General features: G+C 44.0%; 1 pseudogene; it reads left to right on the top strand.

The window, feature by feature from the left end:
• Positions 1–2,662, top strand: part of LOC140723149 (N-acetyllactosaminide beta-1,3-N-acetylglucosaminyltransferase 3 pseudogene) — a 49,576-nt pseudogene extending 46,914 nt beyond the window's left edge.
• The last annotated feature ends 18,523 nt before the right edge of the window (positions 2,663–21,185 follow it).

Here is a 21,185-nt window from a genome sequence, read left to right as displayed (position 1 = left end):
TTCTGTGGTTGGTATGGACCAGTTAAGATGAAGGGCCTGTTTAGATTGCATTATTCTAGGATTGCATAATTTTAAAATGACACAAGTTGCATTCCAGTGCAAATAGTTTTACTTGTACACATTGTACTGCTATCAGTCACTGGTGTCTGTTCAGGGCTCCTGGCATCCAAGGTTTTACTCATACACATTGTGGATCATGCTAACTATCTGCCCTGTTCTGCTATCAGTTACTTGTGCTTTCTCTGGGCTCCTGGAGTCCAAGGTTCACTGCTCTTCATGAAGCGTAAATTCCTGCCGTAGGTGATGCTGGTGCCGTTTTCCTTCAATAGATATGGGCTTGCGATGGCTTCGCTGTCTTGTCACAATTGCTTACTACTGAATGTCTGGGTGGAATCAGCCTTGCCATTGGGACTAGTTATGCCTTAGTTGTAGCCTTTCATAAAGTGGCTTGACCAATGGATGGCAGGGTGGTTGGGCCACTGCTAATTTAACTTTGAATACAATTCTCTGGTTAAAATAGAAGCAAAAAGTCAAGGTCCTTGAGTATATTTCTCTTTGTTTCTCCTATTGTAGTCATACACAGACCAGGTTGAAATGCCCTGAAAATCAGATGCTTTCAGTAGCTGTACTAACACGTTACCTTCCCTGCACTGCCATATATTCAGTTACTAATCAATGGTCAATAATAGATCATCTTCCATAGTATCAATAACCTGTGAACTTAAACTGAATGTTGACCGAGATGGGGCCTTCCTCTTTAGAGCAAAGGGGGAGGAGATGTGATTTGATAGAGGCGTATAAGCTGATAAGAGGCATAGATAGAGTGGACAGCCAGAAACATTTTCCCAGAGCAGAAATTACTAATAAGATGGGGCATAATGTTAAGGTGCTTAGAGTAAAGTTTAGGGGATTGTCAGAAGTAGTATTTTTTTAAAGAAAATGGTGGGTGTATGGAATGCACAGCCTGGGTGGTGATAAGGGTCGATACATTACTGAGATTTAAGAGGCTTTCAGATAGACACATGGATGAAAGAAAAAAAATGGAGAGCTATTTGAGAGAGTAGGGATACATTGATCTTGGAGCAGATTAAAAGGTTGGTGCAACATCATGGGCCAAAATGCCTGCATTGTGCTATATTGCTCTATGTCTGGCGCAGTTCAGTTTAAGCCCCGAGAGGAGTGATGAGAGCTGTGAAGCGAGGTGGAATAAAGCCTTTGGAATCATATATCTTTAATGCACCGAAAGAAACTATACGATTTTCAGTTTAATGACAGATGGTATCCTATAGGTAGATTTGTTTTTCTGCTGGGATGGAATGCTTCAGGTCAATTAAACTTTCTGTAGGGCCCTGCCTATTCCTTAACTCACCACCATTTTGAGGTCAATATTACAAAGCATTAGTGAACCTCATTACAGTTTAAACTTCTCATTCTTCTCAAGCATCATGTAAATGTAAAGTTTTCTTTGAATTAATCCATATTTTTTCTCTATTTCAGGTGAAAGATGAGAAGACATCAGCAATTCTATGTGAAAGTAGTGCTGGGTGTTTTGATTACTCTGGGATTGTTCTTCATGTTCTGGGATAATGACCAACGTCGAGAGACTGATGATGTTGCAGAAACTGTTCATCGCAAAGATTTGCCCAAGGTTGTTACTGCTGATGCAACTAAATCAGTGCTCAAGTCAAAGTGCCACGCGAACAGGACATTGCTGCACCTGTCCTCATTTGATCAACAGGAAGAGCACATAAAAAACTTCTTGATGTATAAACACTGTCGAGAATTTAACATGATTCAAAATGTCCCAGACAAATGCGGTGGTCGAGAAGGATCTCAGAATGTCTTCCTGCTCCTGGTGATCAAATCTCACCCTTTCCACCCGGATCGGCGGGAAATGGTAAGGAAGACCTGGGGCAAAGAACGCGAATTCAATGGGGTCCTAATTAAGAGAGTCTTTATGTCTGGTGTCTCTCCTGATCAAAAAGAAAGTAGGAAATTGAATCAGCTGTTAGCAATGGAAAACAGAGAACACAGAGATGTCCTACAATGGGATTTCTTGGATACCTTTTTCAACCTCACCCTCAAACAATACAAGTTGCTGCAGTGGGTCAGTGAATTTTGCCCCAGTGCTAAATTCATCTTCAATGGAGATGAAGATGTCTTTGCCAACACCGATAACATGGTTGATTACTTGCTAGGCATGAAGGTTCACCAACACCTGTTTGTGGGCCGTCTCATTTATGGGTTTGGGCCCAAACGCCAGAAGTCGAGCAAGTATTATGTGCCAGAAATAGTGACCACCATCAAGTCGTACCCACCATACGTTAGTGGAGGGGGCATACTTATGTCTGTGTATACAGCTCATATCATTTACCACATAGCCCAAGACCTTGAACTATACCCCATTGATGATGTATTTTTGGGGATGTGCCTGGCCAAGGCTGGACTAGCCCCACGCTCCCATAGTGGATTCAGGACAGCTGGTATCAGTGTTCCTTCAACCCAAGATGACTCTTTCAATCCTTGCTATTACCGTGAGTTACTGCTAGTGCACCGTTTTCAGCCTTTCAAACTGCTACTGATGTGGGATGCGGTGCATGATGTTAATCTGAATTGTGCTCATGCTTCCCAGAAGTCTGCATCCACGAAAAGGACCGCATGAGTCATGAGACAATGTAGCAACTGTTGGAATGTAATGCAGTTTGTAAACATGTGTTAATCAGTTGTTTATGCAATGTAAGAAGGTTAATTCCTAAATTATATTGGAGGATACATTAACTCATAGGGTTGGTGCCTTTCTACATTCCACAAATGTTTGTAAAGCTGTCAGGTGTCATCACTCAGCGTAATTCTTACTGCACCCATAATGACATTACAATATTGACAGGCGCACCACAATTTAAGTCAATTGTAAAGTTATTCCAAGTGAGCAGTCCTTGTTGCATTGCGTGCAGATAGGTACAGCATGTTCACTTGGGGCATTTGTATAATAAGCCACCAATAAAATTTTTAGTAGCAGTTATATCTGTGTATTTTTTTCTTGCCGTTTCTTACATGTCCCTTGCAAAATATGAAAGACACAAATGTGTTTCTTGGACTGGAACTGTGAGGACAACAAAGAATCTAGATCTAAAATTGTCTCAGGGTTGGAGGAATAGAGAAACTTATGGTCATCACTTCTGCAAATGTCAGCCTGCATTGTGTCTGTGTAAGTACATATCAAATAAGAGTACACACGCAGGAGATGGCTTTAACTGGAGTATTCACATTACACAGAGGGAAAGAGATCAATGAACATGTGGGGACAACAGATCAATATGCATACATAGACGGCAGTCCATATGTAGTGCGAAGGGGAGTGACATTAGATTTGGCAGGTGTCTTGTCTAAGGCAATGTACTCAGTTGCCAGTGTCATGTTGCTGGTATTGACATGGTCATCACTGAGAGGTAAGACCGGTAGCTTTGACTAGTGGCCAACCTGGACATCGGAAATCTGGAGAGGAGGGAACTTCAATAAGGCTCATTGTCCGAGGGGCAGCTCACGGCACTGCAATAGAGCAATCGGTGACCAATCAACTGGTGGCCAATCGGCATTTGGGATTGATTAGTAAGAGCAAATTAAAGGAAGGTGGGGCAAACCCAGTGGCCATCTTCTGAGTAGAAACATGGAAAACCTACAGCATAATATGGGGCCCTCGGCCCACAGAGCTGTGCCGAACATGTCCCTACCTTAGAACTACCTAGGCTTTACCCATAGCCCTCTTTTTCTAAGCTCCATGTAACGATCCAGGAGTCTCTTAACAGACCGTATCGTTTCCGCCTCCACCACCGTCGCCAGCAGCACATTCCACGAACTCACCTCTCTCTGTGTAAAAAAAACTTACCCTTGATCTCCTCTGTACCTACTTCCAAGCAGCTTAAACTATGCCCTCTCATGCTAGCCATTTCATCCCTGGGGAAAGCCTCTGACTGTCCACATGATCAATGCCTCTCATTATCTTCTACACCTCTATCAGGTGACCTCTCATCCTCCATCGCTCCAAGGAGAAGAAGGCCGAGGTCACTCAACCTATTCTCATAAGGCATGCTCCCCAATTCAGACAACATCCTTGTAAATCTCCTCTGCACCCTTTCTATGGTTTCCATGTCCTTCCTGTAGTGAGGCAACTATAACTGAGCACAGTACTCCAAGTGGGATCCGACCAGGGTCTTATATAGCTGCAACATTGCCTCTCAGCTCTTAAACTCAATCCCACAATTGGTGAAGGCCAATGCACTATATGCCATCTTAACCACAGAGTCAACCTGTGTAGCAGCTTTGAGTGTCCTATGGACTCGGACCCCAAGATCCCTCTGATCCTCCGCACTGTCAAAAGTTTTGCCTTTAATGCCATATTCTGCCATTATAGTGTAGGGACTGCGGTTGCACGAACATTATTAGCAAAACACTCCGACACTAGACGGGTTTCATTTTGTTACAGACAGAAATGCCAGTCTGGTACTACAGGTAAACTGCATTTCCACATTGGTGGAGAAGTCTGCTGACACCCCTCGCTGTCTGTAAAAACTGTGACGAGATGCTAAGGTGTATTCAATATGGACTGTGCCGTTAAAAAGAGAGAGAGTTGGTGTACACCGATTCAGAGAGAGAGAGAGAGAGAGAGAGAGAGAGAGAGAGAGAGAGAGAGAGAGAGAGAGAGGGCACCGAGCAGCTCGTGAGTCACCATGGTTACGGAAGGGCGGGGCTATATAATGGACAGCTGGCGCTCAGCATGTTTGGGATATATACAAGGTCAGCTGGCTTTTCACACAGACACACAGACACACGGAAGACACGGACAGAAATGCAGAAGAAATAGACGCTGGATGAACTTTCAGTGCCCACGAAAGGGTGGGTTTTGACCGCAGTGTGGGAGAGGGGTGACCGGTGGAATGTTATCGGTATGTTTAACCTTTGATAGCTTTACTGCATGAAGGCGGTACTCTTTTGTGTGATCACAAAACTTTAACAGGACATCGGAAGACAACGGAAAGATCGACGACATCAGCTTACTTGGAAAACAAATCACCTCTCTCTCTCTCTCTCTCCTCAATTCTACTCAACTTAATATCACGAACTGAATTGACGTCATTCCTATACCATCGTAAGACTGTATCGTTTACCACCTAAGCTGAAGAAGTTTGGGGTTTTATATTTACACACTTACATTTGCATAAACTCTGCTAACCTGTTTGATTTATCTGGTTTTATATTACGAGATTACGTGGATACTAATAAGTAGTGTTTTATTTGTAACAATACCAGACTCCAGGTGTGTTACATTTCTGCTGGTTCTTTTAAACCGTTATGGGGTACGTAACAAAACTGTTCCAAACCCTACATCACACCGCATTTCTGTAAACCCCTTCGAACCCTACAGCACTCGGCATCTCTGCAAAACCTCCATCATCCACCCTGGTGCATTCAGACGACAGCCGACCCGAGAAAGATACCGTCGTGTCAGATTGCATGGCTCATAAAACACTGTCGCCCAGAAGAAACTACAGTCTGATCAAGGACTGGGGAAGCAGACAAACCAGTTCCCTCTGTTTCCCCCCATTTTGTGGGCTATGAACTGATTCTGGCACTGGAATAATTTAATCAGAGGAGCTGAATGTGGACACAGGGAGCTTCAGGTAATGATCTGCTAAACCTGAGTCCATTCTCAAACAAATCGCCATTTGTTATGTGAAGGGCGTGAACTCTGAACTGATTCTTGACTCTGGGACAATCTAATCAGAGCAATAAACCTGAGACCATGCTCAGAGGAGCAGCTACTTGTTATGTAAAATGCCAGACATATCAAAGAAGCAATCTGTAGTCTCGTTAGACTCTGTCTGGGTTGCCTCATTTAACTAGATCGGACCAGTCAGGGTGTAAAGATACGAATACACAAGGCTGGGGTGGAATTAAAAAAAAGAGATACTTGTTGTTAAATACAGATTCTCTGTATCTCATTGATCATTGTTACAAGGGATGAATCTTGTCACAGTGGCGCCCATCATTAACATTGCCCACTAACAGGACGTGCCCTCTACACAGTGTTACCATCGGGAAGGAGATACAGAAGCCTGAAAGCTCAGGCTCAGCGATTCAGGATCAGTGTTTCCCCGCTGCCACCTGTATCTCAGTTTTGTTTTCTCTATCTTTATTTATCCTGTATTTCATTGTACTGCTACCGTAAAGTTAACAATTTCACGACGTATGTCTGTGATATTAAATCTGGTTCTGATTCTTTAAATGTATCTTTGAAACCTTTGATTCTGATTCAGATGCAGAGGGGATGTGTTAGATCGAACTTAAATTAGTTGAAAGCCGATCAGAAACTCGTGTACTGTGCTGTAACATTCTATGTTCTGTGCTCGATCGAGCGTACCGTATCTTGCTATAGTTAACTAAGTCGATTAATTATTTAAAGCTATAACGCCTTGCTTTTCTAGCCTACTCTCAATCTTACTAGCGTCGGATAATAAAGTGCAGGAGAATTAATAAAAAACAATAGGGTATATAAATCAGTACCGACCGCTGGATGATCTCGATATTTTTGCTCGGAAAGGACTCACCAAGTATTGTGTAATGATGAATTGTCCTCGGTGTTCAGACTACGCCGGTCATGGGGTATGAAGGGAAGTATCTGGACAAACAGGAACATTAGCGATATTCAATATGGGCCAATGCGTGGTAGGTCATGTCTAACCAATCTCGCAGAGCTTTACGAGGTAGTTACCAGGAATGGTGTGGAAGGCAAGTCAGTGGATGCCGTCTAACAGGTATTTCAGCAAGGAATTTCTCAAGGTTCCGTAGGGGAGGATGCTCTGGAAGGTTCAGTCGTTTGGATTTCACGATGAGGTAGTAAATTGGATTGGCCATTGGATCCGTTGGGGAAGCTAGAGCGTGGTAATGGATGGTTGTCTCTCTGACTGCGGACCTGTGATGAGTGGAGTGTGCCAGGGATCGTTGCTGTGTCCGTTGTTATTTGTAAGATATATCAACTATCTGGATGATAATGTCGTTAACAAGATCAGCAAATTTGCCGATGACAGCAACATTACGGGTGTAGTCGACAGTGATGAAGAGAACCGGAGCATGAAACGGAATCTGGACCAGCTGGAAAAATGGGTTGAAAGCTGTGAGATCGCATTTAACACGGACAAGAGTTAGATTTTGCACTTTAGCGGACCAGACAGGGCTGGTCTGACAAAATGAGAAATAGGGCACTGAGGAGTACGATAGAACAAACGAATCTGGGAATGCAGGTCCATAATTCAATGAAAGTTGCACCACAGTTAGACAGGGTCGTAAAAAAAAAAAAATCGCACATTGGCCTTCATAGAACAAAGTACTGAGTACAGGAGTTGGAAGTTACTTTGCTTTTGTTTAAGGCTTTATTGGGGCCTAATTTCGAATACTGTGTGAAGAAAGATGAAAATAAGATTAAAATAATGCAGAAAAAATTTACACGGCTAGTGCCGTGACGGACTGAATGTTTTTTTTGTTTAAAAGGGAAGATTACGTATGACAGCACTTTATTCCCGAGCGGTTAGAAGACAGGGGGGATATTTGATAGAGGTATACAATATTATGAGGCGTATAGAGAGTGTAAATGCAAGCGGGCTTTCTCCACTGATGTTGGGCTGGAGAATACAAATGGAAATCATAGGAGAAGGGTGAATTGTGAAATGTTTAAGGGAAAGATGAGTGAAAACTTCTTCACCCAGAGGGTCGTCAGAATGTAGACAGTGCTGCCAACACAAATGGTAATTGAGATTCCGATTTCAACGTTTAAGAGATGATTGGATAAGTACACGAATGAGGGGGATATGGATGGCCACCGTGCGTGTGCAGGTCGATGGGAGTAGACAGTGTAAATAATTCCTCCCGGACCTGACGGACTGAAGACCCTGTTTCTGTGCAGTGGTTCCCTATACCGGACTGACTGCATGTCCGGGTTACAACGTAAGTGTCTCACAGCACTGACCAATCTAGAAAGTCGTTGATACTGTTCGATCCCTCTGTCCTCGCACACACTGAAGCATGGAGACTGAGTAAAATGGATGGTTACAGCATGAGGAGATGGAAGTGCAGATGTGAGATGACAAAGGGAGTATCACTCTGCAGAGATATACCTTCACTCCTTCAGTAAGGCGATAAAGACAGTAGTTCCGGGCTGGAGGTGGGTGTGACAGAGGTCCCGGTACAGTGAATCATTGGTTCTTCAGAATACGTGCTGAGGCCTTTTGCTTTGGAAGTTTCTATTCTGTATTCTCCATTTACCGGCGACGGTTTTGAAGGAAGACAAGTGTGAGCACAGGTGTTCGCTTTGCTCTCGCCGCGTTTTTAGCATGTAGTTTTGTATGTTTCATTTATGAATTATTTCAGAGGTAGACACGGATTTCACACCGGCCACGTGGATTCACGGTTAAATAGATAGAAACATGAGCGCATCTAGACACTGTGTATGTTACTCAAAATGGCTTCTTTGTGTAGGAATGCTTCCTTGTCTGATAAGTGTTTCTCTCGCAGTTGTTTAGCTTTAGACTTGCTGATATGGGGATTGTATTCATTTGTTAACCAATGGGGAATGTTATTTTGTCTTGTCAGGCTGGGAGCTTGGGGGTTTTCGCGGATTATTCAGGGGAGTCGGGAAGAGGACGCCGAGGAAGGTGGACGTGCGCTGCACTGCTTGGTCGACCACCGGGGTGGTCCCAGGTGCGGGGACGTGGAGGTCGGAGGTAAGTGACGAGGGGTCGAATGGTTCGATGGTTGAGCTCCAACGATGTGCACTAAACTGACTGAACTCTGATAAGTTGGCGCCTTTTGCTTTTTCTTTTCTTTCATATATGTTTTATTGCATAGTACTCTTTTAGTTTTAGTAAAATCTTTAAAGTGTATTTCATAACGGTATCCGGTGTGAGTTTGATACTGTGTGTGCGCGCGGCATAAACGTGATTCTCACAGCACCTGCGTGTACGGGAGGTGGAGTTGGTGAGTGGCTGGATCTCTTTTTCCCCTAGACATATACCGGCCTGTTGGGTGAGTGTTATACCTATATGATAACACCACGATTTACAGGTAATCTGACATTGGGATAAATTGATGCTTACTTGAATTGGGAATTTGGAATGGGCATTTTGAAAGGTTGGTGCTTTTAATGAGCAGCAAAAGTTGCCGCTGAACACTTTGAAATGCTGGTTGTAGGGTTCAATGGGAAAATATTGTTTTGCGTTCATTGTAACATGTGCCCTGTAATATGTAAATGGCACGTCAGTTTAGATAACGTGGCGGTGCAGTCAATAGCTCTGCGATGGATTTACATCATCAGACCTAATTCCGTAAATTGGCATCTGCCCTGCAATATGCAAATGACAGGTCAATTTAGATAACGAGGTGATGTAGTCAACAGCTCAGCGATTTGCCTACGTCATCAGCACTAATTCTATAAATTATCCAGTTGCTGCTGCGTGATCAGATTAAGTCGGTTACTTCCCTCAGCCCTGTTTTTCGGAACTGCAGAGTCCAAATATAATTGTAAATTGTATGGAAATTTCGATCCTCCTTGCGGAACACGGCTGCCCGCTGCCTTCCGGCCAGAATTCTCTCTGTCTACTACATCATCTGCCTCCTGTTAGGAAGAAAATTCTGAATCAACGCAGCCAGGTTTCCCTCAATCCCATGCCTCCTGACTTTCTGAATGAGTCCACTATGGGGAACTGATCAAGCGCCGGACCAAATTTAATGCACCCACATCGACTGTTCTGGTCCATCTGTTTGTTTTTCACTGTTACAATTAATTCAATCTGGCTAATAAAGTACAACATGTCCCTCAAAAAACCTTGTTGAATCTCCTTAGCCAGATTCCGTTTCTCCAAATGCTTATAATTTCATTCTACAATAATATTCTCCAATCGTTTATCTATTACTGAGGAATACTCCCTGGTCTATAATTCAAAGGAGTATTCCTATTATCTTTCGTCAGCAAAGGTATAACATTTGCCACACTCCAGTCTTCTAGTTCTACTTCCGTAGCCAGTGAAGACCCAAATATCCTGGATAAAAGCTCAGTAAGTTTCCAGTCCATCCTCTTTCTCAGCGTCGGCATCTTCGAGAATAATCTGCCTTTTTACACTGTGTTCACATTCATCAATGTATTCAGTGAGGAGCTTCACCGCCTCCTTGGACTCCAGACACAAGTTTTCCTCTTCTACCTCTGTACTGCCCACACTTTCTCCAATCATCTGCAACTTTGCCACGGACTTCTCAAGTGCCCTTCTAACTCTTCTAAGTCCATTATTAAATTATTTCCTGTCTACATTATGACCCTTCATATCCTTACCAGAGCCTTTCTCCCTAAATCTTAAGTATCTTTCTTTCTTCCTCTTGACTCGTTCCAATTTTCTTGTCACCCAGGTTTACTTTACGCTATCATACCTTCCCTGCGTCAATGACACAAACCTATACTGAACCCCATGTCAGTGCTCCCTAAACAATCCCACATATCGGTTGCGTATTTCCCTGAGTACATCATTTCCTAATGTACGTTCGCAAGTTCCAGCCGGGTCGCACCATAATTCGCAGACCCCCCAGTTAAATACATTCCATGCTCCCTGGTCCTAACCTTGTGCAAGGTAAATGTCGGGGAGTTCTACCCTTTCGTTCTGAAACGCTGACCCGCGGAGAGATCTGTCACCTGATCCGTTTCCTTTTCCAATATTAGATCCGGTATGAAGCGTTCGCTAGTCCACCTTTCTTCTTATAGTGCCATGAATCCTTCCTGGACACAACTGAGAAATTATGCCAGACACAAACCTTTTACCCTGGGGAGGTGCCAAATAATATTGTGGGAAGTTTAGATTTCCAGGGTTGGTCTGACACAATGAGAAATAGGGCACTGAGGAGTACGATAGAATAAACGAATCTGGGAATGCAGGTCCAGAATTCAATGAAAGTTGCCGCGCAGTTAGACAGGGTCGTAAAAAAATACTTTTCGCACTTTGGCCTGCATAGACCAAAGTACAGAGCACAGGAGTTGCAATGTTATGTTGATCTGGCTTAAGACATTATTGGGGCCTAATTTGCAATATTGTGTGCGGTTTTGCTCAACTACCTACAGGGCAGGTGTAGATAAATTTGAAAGAATACAGAAAAAAATGAACACGTCTATTGCCGAGACTGAATGTTTTGAATTAAAAAGAAAGATTACCTATGTCAGCACTAATCCCCAGGGGGTAGAAGACTGAGGGGAGAATTGATAGAGGTATACAACAATATGAGGCGGATGGACAGTGTAAATGCAAGCAGGGATTTCAGAGGGAGACACGGATTCTACACTGGCCGCGTGGATATAGGATCAAAAGAACCGAAATTTGAGCGTATCTACACCTGATACAGTAAAACCACGATTCACTGGTAAATTGGCAGTCTGATCACTTGTTGTATAGTTGAATTAGGAATTTGGAATTGGCATTTTGGAAGGCTGGTTCTTTTAATGAGCACCGAAAGCTGCTGCTGAACATGTCGAAATACTGGTTTTAAGTTGTACTCCTCCACTGGCAAAGAATGCTTAAAGTTATTGTAGCATCTGCCCTGTAATATGTAAATGACAGGTTTGCTAAGATAACTCATCGGTGCAGTCAATAGTTCAGTGATATGCGTTGTCAGCCCAAATTCCATTAACTTTTTTCCAGCTGCTGCTGGGTGTTTAGATTAAATCGGTTATTTCCCTCAGCCCTGTTTCTCGGAGCACTGCAACTGAAGAGTCCAAACAGAGTTGTAAAGCATACCAGAGTCTAAAGTGTACCACATTTGCGACTCGTCAGGTGGAACACGGCTGCCCACTGTCTTCCAGCCAGAATTCGCTTTATCTACTACGTCATCTCCCTTCTGTTAGCAAACCAAATCTGAATCAACGCAGCCGGGTTTCCCTAGATCCCTTGCCTCCTGACTGTCTGAGTGAATCTACTATGGGGAACTGATCAAACGCCTGACCAAAATTAATGCTCCCACATCGACTGTTCTGATTCTGCTTTTGGTTTTATTTTCACTTTTTCAAATAACTAAATCTGGCTCATAAAGGGCAGCATGCCATGTTGACTCTCCGTAGCCAGACTACGTTTCTCCAAATAGTCAAAAGTTCCCTCTTCAATAAACCTCTCCAATAGTTTACTCACTACCTATGTAAGACTCACGGGTCTATAATTCCAAGAAGTATCCTCATTATCTTTCGTCAACAAAGCAATAACATTTACCATGCTTCAGCTTTCTAGATATACTTCCGTGGCCAGCGAAGACCCAAATATCCTGTCCAGAAGCTTAGCAATACCTTCGCTCACTTTCCCAAATCACCTGAACTATATCCCTTCCGGAACCAGGGAATCATCCATCATAATGCTTTCCAAGTTTCCAGCGCATGCTCTTTCTTAGCGTCGGCATGTTCGAGCATATTTGCCTTTTCACCCTATGTTCAGATTGATCAATGTATTCAGTGAGGAGCTTCACCGCCTCCTTGGAGTCCAGACAATAGTTTTCCTCTTTTACATCTGATCTGTCCACACTCTCTCCAGACTCCTTCTGTTCCTCACAGCGCAACTCGCCAAGGCCTTCCCTACTCCCCTTTTGATTCTGAAGCACATTATTGAATACTTCTTAGTCTGCATTGTGACTTGCCATAACCCTACCTGATCCTTCCTTCCTGAACTTTAAGTATCGTTCTTCCTCTTGACGAGTTGCTCGAAATTTATTGTCACACAGGGTAACTGTGCGCTATCATTCTTTCCCTGCCTCAATGAGACAATGTCATACGGGGGGCGCTGGGAGCGGACCCAAATGCAATACACAGACACTGAAGTACGGGGAACTGGACTAGACTAGATTTCGGGACGGGACTGGACACAGACAGGAACTGGGACAGGAACACACACTTGGGCTAGGACTTTGGCTAGGAAAGCGGGACCAGGTCAAGGAACTGAGAACTAGGAGCCTGGGCTTGGACTCCGAGCCAGAGATTGGACAAGGAACCAGAAACTGGGTCCTCACTTGGGTTCGGACCACGGAACTAGGCGAGGACATGACTTGGCTACAGGACTGGACGAGGCTTGGGTTCTTCGAGGCTTGGCTGCAGGACTGGACGAGGCTTGGGTTCTTCGAGGCTTGGCTGCAGGACTGGACGAGGCTTGGGTTCTTCGAGGCTTGGCTGCAGGACTGGACGAGGCTTGGGTTCTTCGAGGCTTGGCTGCAGGACTGGACGAGGCTTGGGTTCTTCGAGGCTTTGCTGCAGGAATAGACATGGACCTCCTGCAAAGGACGAGGCACATGGAAAGGACAAGAACCCGAAGGCTTGACTTGGTCTTGGAAGAACAGGAAAACGGAGCGTTAGTCTTGGGTGGACAGGAAGACAGAGACATGGAACACAGAGCCGGGAGCCCTCCTTGCGAACTGGACTTGGGACCGGGGCTCTACACAGAGTCAGCACTCCTCCTAGGGAGCAGGACGTAGGGCCGGGACTCGTTCACAGAACACAGAGAGATAGTTTTCAACTCAAGGTAGCGGTAACGGCCGGACCTACCCAGCGAAGGCGAGGACGCAAAGAGACAGTTCCAAACAACGATAGACAGTTCCTTATCTAGACAAAGCAAGGATCCGGTCTTGCTCCGGCTGTAGAACTTGACAGCGATACAGGCGAGGACGCAGGCAAGGCTTCAGAAGGAAGGGAAGGGAACAGGCCAGCCAATGAAGCTGAACCCAGGAACTATTTATGTAGCCAGCCGAAAATGAGAATCAGGTGCCTCAGTTAGAGCACCAAACAGAACAAGGGAAAAACGGAAAACCTGGAATAAAGAATGTGGACTGGACCGTGAACCGGAATGCGGAGTTCACGGACCGGACCAGGACAGACAAGCCAATACTGCACCCCATGAAAGTGCTCCCTAAACAATCTCCACATATCTGTCGCTCATGTCCCCGAGTACATCATTTCCCAATGTACGTTCCCAAGTTCCTGCCAGGTAGCACCATTCATCGCAGACCCACAATGTGAATATGCAAGTGGAAGGGTGGTTTATTGTATTTTCAGTTATGTGGAAGTTGGTGGAATTATGGAGAGCATAGAAGATTATCACAGATTACAACAGGACGCAGAGCAGTGCTGAGAAGTTGCTGATGGAGTTCAAAACAGAATATTACGGAGTGATTCACTTTGGAAGGATAAACTTGAAAGCAGAGGTGATACTTTCTCGACTCAATCGAGAGCCGCAAATTACAACGAATTTCATAATGGAAACAGAGCGTTAAGACTTTCTCCCATAAGCCGACGTCTACAAGCCATCGCTAGAAGTACCACAATAGGCACGGAATGGTGCAGTACAGGAGCAGGAACAAGAGTGATTGAAAGATGAGCTTCAACACATCCGCTGTTCTGCACATACATATAGTGACACTCCAAAGGCAATATATCTGAAAGTAAATCAGGAGAAAAAATACAACTACGTGGCAAATAATAGAACAGCCTGGGAACCTGTGGAGAGTTCAGAGATTTCATTTGCTACTTTTGTTCAAAGAGCGAATGGATGGACAAATAGTGGTAGAATTGTGGCAGGTTTGAGAATATCTTTAAAGTTAAACAGACTGCACCGCACGTCACGGGTATGAGGTGGTCAGGTCATTCACTGCCAGAGGCCAGGTTCGTGCCAATCTGACCAAGTGCGCTTTTAAAGTGTTTGGAGGAATATGTGCAGTGTATTTTATTGTAACACATGTCAGCTGTCACTGTGATTTTCATCATTCAAACCGCCCGGAATGACTGGAACGAACGAAAGAAAAGATGAACGAATATTCGCCTTTAATAAAGAAGTGTTCTTCATTTCCCCTGCCAGAACAAACCTCTTCCCTCAATTTCAGAAACGAATGTGCTCTGTCAAATGTTACAAAATTAATCGACTTCAATATGCATGCTTACTTTAAAAGCAACACAGATATAAAAAAAAACCTATTTAAATAGCTGAAGCCAGGTATCATGGAAAATAACATGGAAAATTCAAATCATATTTTGTTTCAAAGTAAGTAGATTGCAATATCCCTTGAGGAGTCAAATTCATGACACGGAACAGTGATAAAAATAGTCTAATTGCCTCAGTGGAATTGCTCCCACCTCAATAAAAGTCTGCAAATCCGATCACCAGTCCATCTAAGCAGCTGAACGTTGCTTCCGACAGAATATGGAATATCCGTCTATTTACTACATCGCGGCCATTTTCTATCCCACTCTTGTAGCGGTTGGTGTCCCCGGTAAGATGCCGGAGCTGGTCACTTTATGTATGGTGCCGTCGTTACTCTGCTGCGGTATCCGCACTGTTACTAAGCACAGATGCTACCCTCGGCTGAAACGTGTTTCCGGAATGGAGGATTCAGGCTTCTAATCGTTTCATTTTCATTTTCGTACTTTGATCGAAGTGATTTTTCTTTTGTCAGTGATGTTTATGCCGATATTGACAGTGTTTCATAATTTCACCTCGCTAGGCTTTCTGAAGTGATGCTGGTCTCTGCTTTTCTAGGTCCGACTCTCTATCAGTGCAGACACTTCGACCTTATAACAACGTGGCAGCTTACTTAAATGACGGTCCTGTCTATTTTCGACACGCAGATCTGTTCTTACACAAGTCAGTAAATGATAAATTATGTTTTGTATCTTGTGATTACACTTTGTCACCGTTGCAAACAATCCCTTCAACTATTTCGCCCCTAATAATAGAAATGATTTTGTTTACGATCTTCCGTTCACCGGTTCGCTCTAAACTGTGGGTAGGTCGCCAATCCACTGACACTCACATCCGTCATTGTCCTCCAGCCGGAGTGCAGCGACAGAGACCGCACACACTGGATTCCCGCTTTCCACTTCCAAACAGACCATACCCTGCATAGCATCGGTAGGAAGGAGGCATTCAGGGAGCTGACCATATTTCTATTTTGTTTCCAAATTTCTTGCAGTTAATTTAACGGCGATTGTGATCCTTTCTCGGGGGAAATGCGGACTCTCCAAATGCATCACCCGTTACCTGGTTGGAATGGCAACAGCGGATCTGATGGTGGTTATCGTTGTTGCTTTACTGGACCAGACCAGCAATATCTACATTTATTCCAGATCCCTGCTCATCACTCCTGTGTGCGCTCTGACACTTGTATTTGCGGCTGTGACGCGGGACTGTTCTGTTTGGTTCACGATCAGTTTTACCTTCGATCGCTTTATCGCAATATGTTGCCGAAAGCTGCGGGAACGATACTGCACCGAGAGAACAGCAACGGTAGTTATCGTGACAGTGGTTATAGTGAGCTGTGGGAGATGTGCCCCGTTTTACTTTGCCATTGAACCTTACGTCATCATTGACAACACGCCGTGGCCGTGCATCGGCACATATGAATACGTTACTTCACCCGTGTGGAAAGGATACGAATTACTGGAGAGCATTTTAACACCATTGATACCAAACGGATTAATCCTGGTGTTTAACGGGTTAACCGTAAGACATATCGTTGTGGCAAATGGAACCCGCAGAAGGCTTCGGCACAGCAGCGACAATCAGAAAGATGCCGAGGTGGAAAAACGCAGAAAATCGATGATTTTGCTGTTTTCTATATCAGCTAATTTCATATTATTTTGGATGCCCTATGTTGCCCGTTCTCTAAAATGGCAAGCGCAAAACTATTTTTACGAGGACAGATATTTCAGTTCCCCGGTATACATCCTACAGCAGTTTGGGTTAATGATGCAAGTTCTCAGCATGTGCACCAATACTTGTATCTATACACTGACACAGAGGAAATTCAGAGAGGAGCTGAGGAATGGAATGAAGTATGTGTTTACATTAAATGGCCATCTGTGTAGATAACGTCCGCCTCCAGTGGCGATTCAGCGGTGTTTTCAAATAAAGCCGTTTTACAATGAACAGGTTTGGCAAATATGTCATAAATTCAAACAATCATATGTCTAGTTATCCGGAAATTGCGGAAATGGTGGAAGATTGTTTGCTTCGTTCTGTTCAGGTAGGTAGCAAATACAAACGCTCAATGCTGCTGGCGTGATTGTCACTTTGGTTGAAGTATGTTCCAAACTATCACAGACACTCGACTGTCACAAGGGCAGGAATGGCTTCAGAAATTTCCGAGTTTTAGGTGTTTCAAAATGGACAGGGTCGGGTAACAGAGTGTAACTGGAGCGCGATGGGAAACCAGGGATAGTATCGCAACTGCAGAAAGGGAGGGCAACGTTTGTGAATAGACTGGGAGACAAACACAGAAACATAATAACCCCATTTGGAGTATTCTATACAGCCGTCCCTGCAACGGAAACAATGAGGAACCGATCGGGAAGCGGGACTTGGGCATTTACCATTTTATTGGCATGGGTAACTGCCACAATATTCTTTGGCATCTCCCCAGGGTAAAAGGTTTGATTATGGCATAAATTCTCAGTTGTGTACAGGAAGGATTCATGCCACTATGTCGACAGGCGCACTATCGAACAGTGCGTACTGGATCTAATATTAGAAAAGTAAACGGGTCAGGTGATAGATCTCTCGGTGGGTCAGCATTTCAGAACAATAGGACAGAACTCCCCTCTTTTTACCTTGTCCAGGGATAGGACAAGAGAGTATGGAATGTGTTTAATTGAGGGTCTGGGAATTATGGTGCTGCCTGGCAGGATTTTAGGAAGGTACATTGGGAAATGATGCACTCGGGGTATTGCGCAACAGATATGTGGAGATTGTTTAGGGAGCACTTACACGGGGTTCAGTATAGGCTTGTCTCAGTGACGCAGGGAAAGGATGACAATGTAAAGTAACCCTGGGAGACAAGAAAGTTGGAACAACACGTCAAGAGGAAGAAAGAACGATACTTACAGAACAGGAAGAAAGGATCAGGTAAACCTATAGCAAGTCACAATGCAGACAAGAAGGAATTTAGGAATGGACTTAAAAAGAGTGATAGTAGGATCTGAGAAATCCTTGACGAGTTGCACTGTGAAGAACAGGAGGAGACTGGGGAGAGTGTGGGCAGGTCAGAGGTAAAAGAGGAAAACTAGTGCCTGGAGTCCAAGGAGGCGGTGAAGCTCCTCACTGAATACATTGATCAATGTGAACACAGCATCAAAAGGCAGATATGCTCGAACATGCCGACGCTGAAAGGAGGATGCGCTGGAAACTTGGAAAACATTATGACAGATGATCCCACGGTGCCAGAAGGGATATAGACTTTGTAAAAGATGATTCCCCGATACCGGAAGAGACATAGTCCAGGTAATTTTGGAAGGCGATCAGATATTGCTGAGCTTTTGGACAGGATATTTGTGTCTTCGCTGGCTACAGAAGTAGAACTAGATGATTGGAGGGTGGAAAATGTTATTCATTTGTTGACAAAAGATAATAGGGATAGTTTTTCGAATTATAGACCAGGGAGTCTTACAACAGTAGTGGGTAAACTACTGGAGAGGATTATTGAAGAAGGAACTTATGAGTATTTGGAGAAACGTAGTCTGCTACGGAGAGTCAACATAACATGTTGTCCTTTATGGGTCAGATTGAATTTTTTGAAAAAGTGAAACTAAAACAAACAGAAGAATCAGGACAGTCGATGTGGGTGCATTAATCTTGGTCAGGCATTTGATCAGTTCCCCATAGTGGACTCATTCAGAAAGTCAGGAGCCATGGGATCGAGGGAAACCTGGTTGCGTTGATTCGGAATTGGCTTCCTAACAGAAGGCAGATGATGTAGTAGACAGAGTGAATTCTGGCTGGAAGACCAAGGGCAGCCGTGTTCCGCATGGAGAGTCGAAACTTTGGTACACTTTACAACTCTATTGCGAGTCTGCAGTTGCAGTGCTGCAAGAAATAGGCCAAGGAAATAACCGATTTAATCTGATCACTCAGCAACACCTGGATAATTTATGGAATTAGGGCTGACGACATAAACAAACCGCTGAGCGACTGACTGCACCAGAGCGTTTTCTGAACTGACCTGTCATTTACATATTACAGGGAAGATGCTACAATGACTTCAAAACAATCTTTCCGAATGGAACCCTACAACTTAAAACCAGCATTTCACAGTGTTCAGCAGCAGCTCCTGGTGCTTATTAAAAGAACCAGCCTTCAAAAATGCCAATTCCAATTTCCCAAATTAAGTACACACCAATTTATCCTAAAGCCAATTTACCTGTGAATCGTAGTTCTATCGTATCTGGTGTAGATACGCTCACATTTCGATCCATCTAACCCTGATTCCACATGGCCGGTGTGGTATCCGTGTCTCCTTCCGAAATCAATAATAAATGAAACATTCAAAATTGCACAAACTAAAAACGCAGCGAAGGCAAAGCAAATACTTGTCTTCCTTCAAAACCATCGCAGGCCATTGGAGAATATACACTCTCTATACACGTCATAATGTTGTATACCTCTATCAAATCTCCCCTCAGTCTTCTACCCGCTCGGAAATGAAGTGCTAACTTATGTAAACTTTCCCTTTAATTCAAAACATTCAGTCCCGGCAATAGCCGTGCAATATTTTCTTCTGTATTCTTTCAGTCTTATTTGCATGTTTCCTGCAGGTAGTTGAGTCCAACCGCACACAATATTCCAAACTGGGCCCCAATAAAGCCTGAAACCACAGCAACGTAACGTCCCAACTCCTGTACTCAGTACTTTGGTCTAGGAAGGCCAATGTGCGAAAAGCTGTTTCTACGACCCTGTCTAACTGTGCCACAAATTTCATTGAATTATGGACCTGCATTCCCAGATTCGCTTGTTCTATCGTACTCCTCAGTGCCCTATTTCTCATTGTGTCAGACCAACCCTGGCTGGTCCTTCCAAAGTGCAAAGTCCAACACTTGTCTGCGTTAACTCCGATCCGCTATTTTTCAGCCATTTTTCCAGCTGGGCCTGATCCCGCTTCATGCTCCGGTACTCTTCCTCGCTGTGGTCTACACCCATTATGTTGTTGTCATCGGCAAATCTACTGATCCACTTACCGACATTATTATCCAGATCATTGATATAGATGACAAACAACAATAGGCACAGCAACGATCCCTGGGACACTCCACTTATCATAGGTCAAAAGTCAGAGAGACAACCATCCATTACCACACTCTAGCTTCCCCAACATACCCAATGGCGAATCCAATTTACTACCTCATCGTGAAAGCCAAGCGACTGAACCTCCTCGAACATCCTCCCCTACGGAACCTTGAGAAATTCCTGGCTGAAGTCCCTGTTAGACGGCATCCACTGCCTTGCCTTCCACACCATTCCTGGTAACTACCTCGTAAAGCTCTGTGAGATTGGTTAGACAAGACCTACTACGCACTGGCCCATAATGACTATCGTTCATGTTCCTGTTTATCCAGATACTTCTTGTCATACCCCATGACCAGGGTAGTCTCGACGCCTCATTTCGTAGTTCTTGACGAGTCCTTTCCAAGCAAAACTATCGATATCATGCTGCGGTCGGCACTCACATTTAAGGCCTCCTGTTTTTAAGTTCTCCTGCACTATTACCAGACGTATTGAGAGTAATCTGGAAAAGGAAGGCGTCGTAGCTTTAAATAATTAATCGATTGGACTTAAATAGTAAGATATGGTACACTAGATAGAACATAGAATATTACAGCACAGTACAGCCCATCGTCTCACGAGGTTCTGACAGACTTTCATCTAATTTAAGTTCCAACTAACACATCCCCGCTGCATCTGAATCAGAATCAGAACCAGATTTAATATCATCGGGGTATGTGGTGAAATTTGTTAACTTTACTGTAGCAGTGCAATGAAACAGAGTATAAATAAATTTAGAGATAAAAACAAAAACATGAGTTGCAGGTGGCGGAGGGGAAGTGTCTGTTCCTGAATCGCTGAGCCTGAGCTTTCCGGCTTCTGTATCTCCATCCCGATGGTAACACTGTGCAGAGGGCACGTCCTGTTGGTGGGCAACTTTACTGATGGACGCCACTGTGACAAGAATCATCCCCAGTAATAATGATCAGTGAGGAACAGAGAATCTGCATTTGCCAACAAGTAACTTTTATTATTTCAACTAAACAAGCACGTTGGTTCACACGCCATCTTCACTCCAGGACACTCAATGAACAGTCAATGAAG

This window comes from Hemitrygon akajei, unplaced genomic scaffold (genome assembly GCF_048418815.1).
Source record: "Hemitrygon akajei unplaced genomic scaffold, sHemAka1.3 Scf000102, whole genome shotgun sequence".
NCBI classification, from domain to species: domain Eukaryota; kingdom Metazoa; phylum Chordata; class Chondrichthyes; order Myliobatiformes; family Dasyatidae; genus Hemitrygon; species Hemitrygon akajei.
The sequence above is the reverse complement of the archived record's forward strand: the minus strand, read 5'-3'. Positions and strand labels throughout refer to the sequence as shown.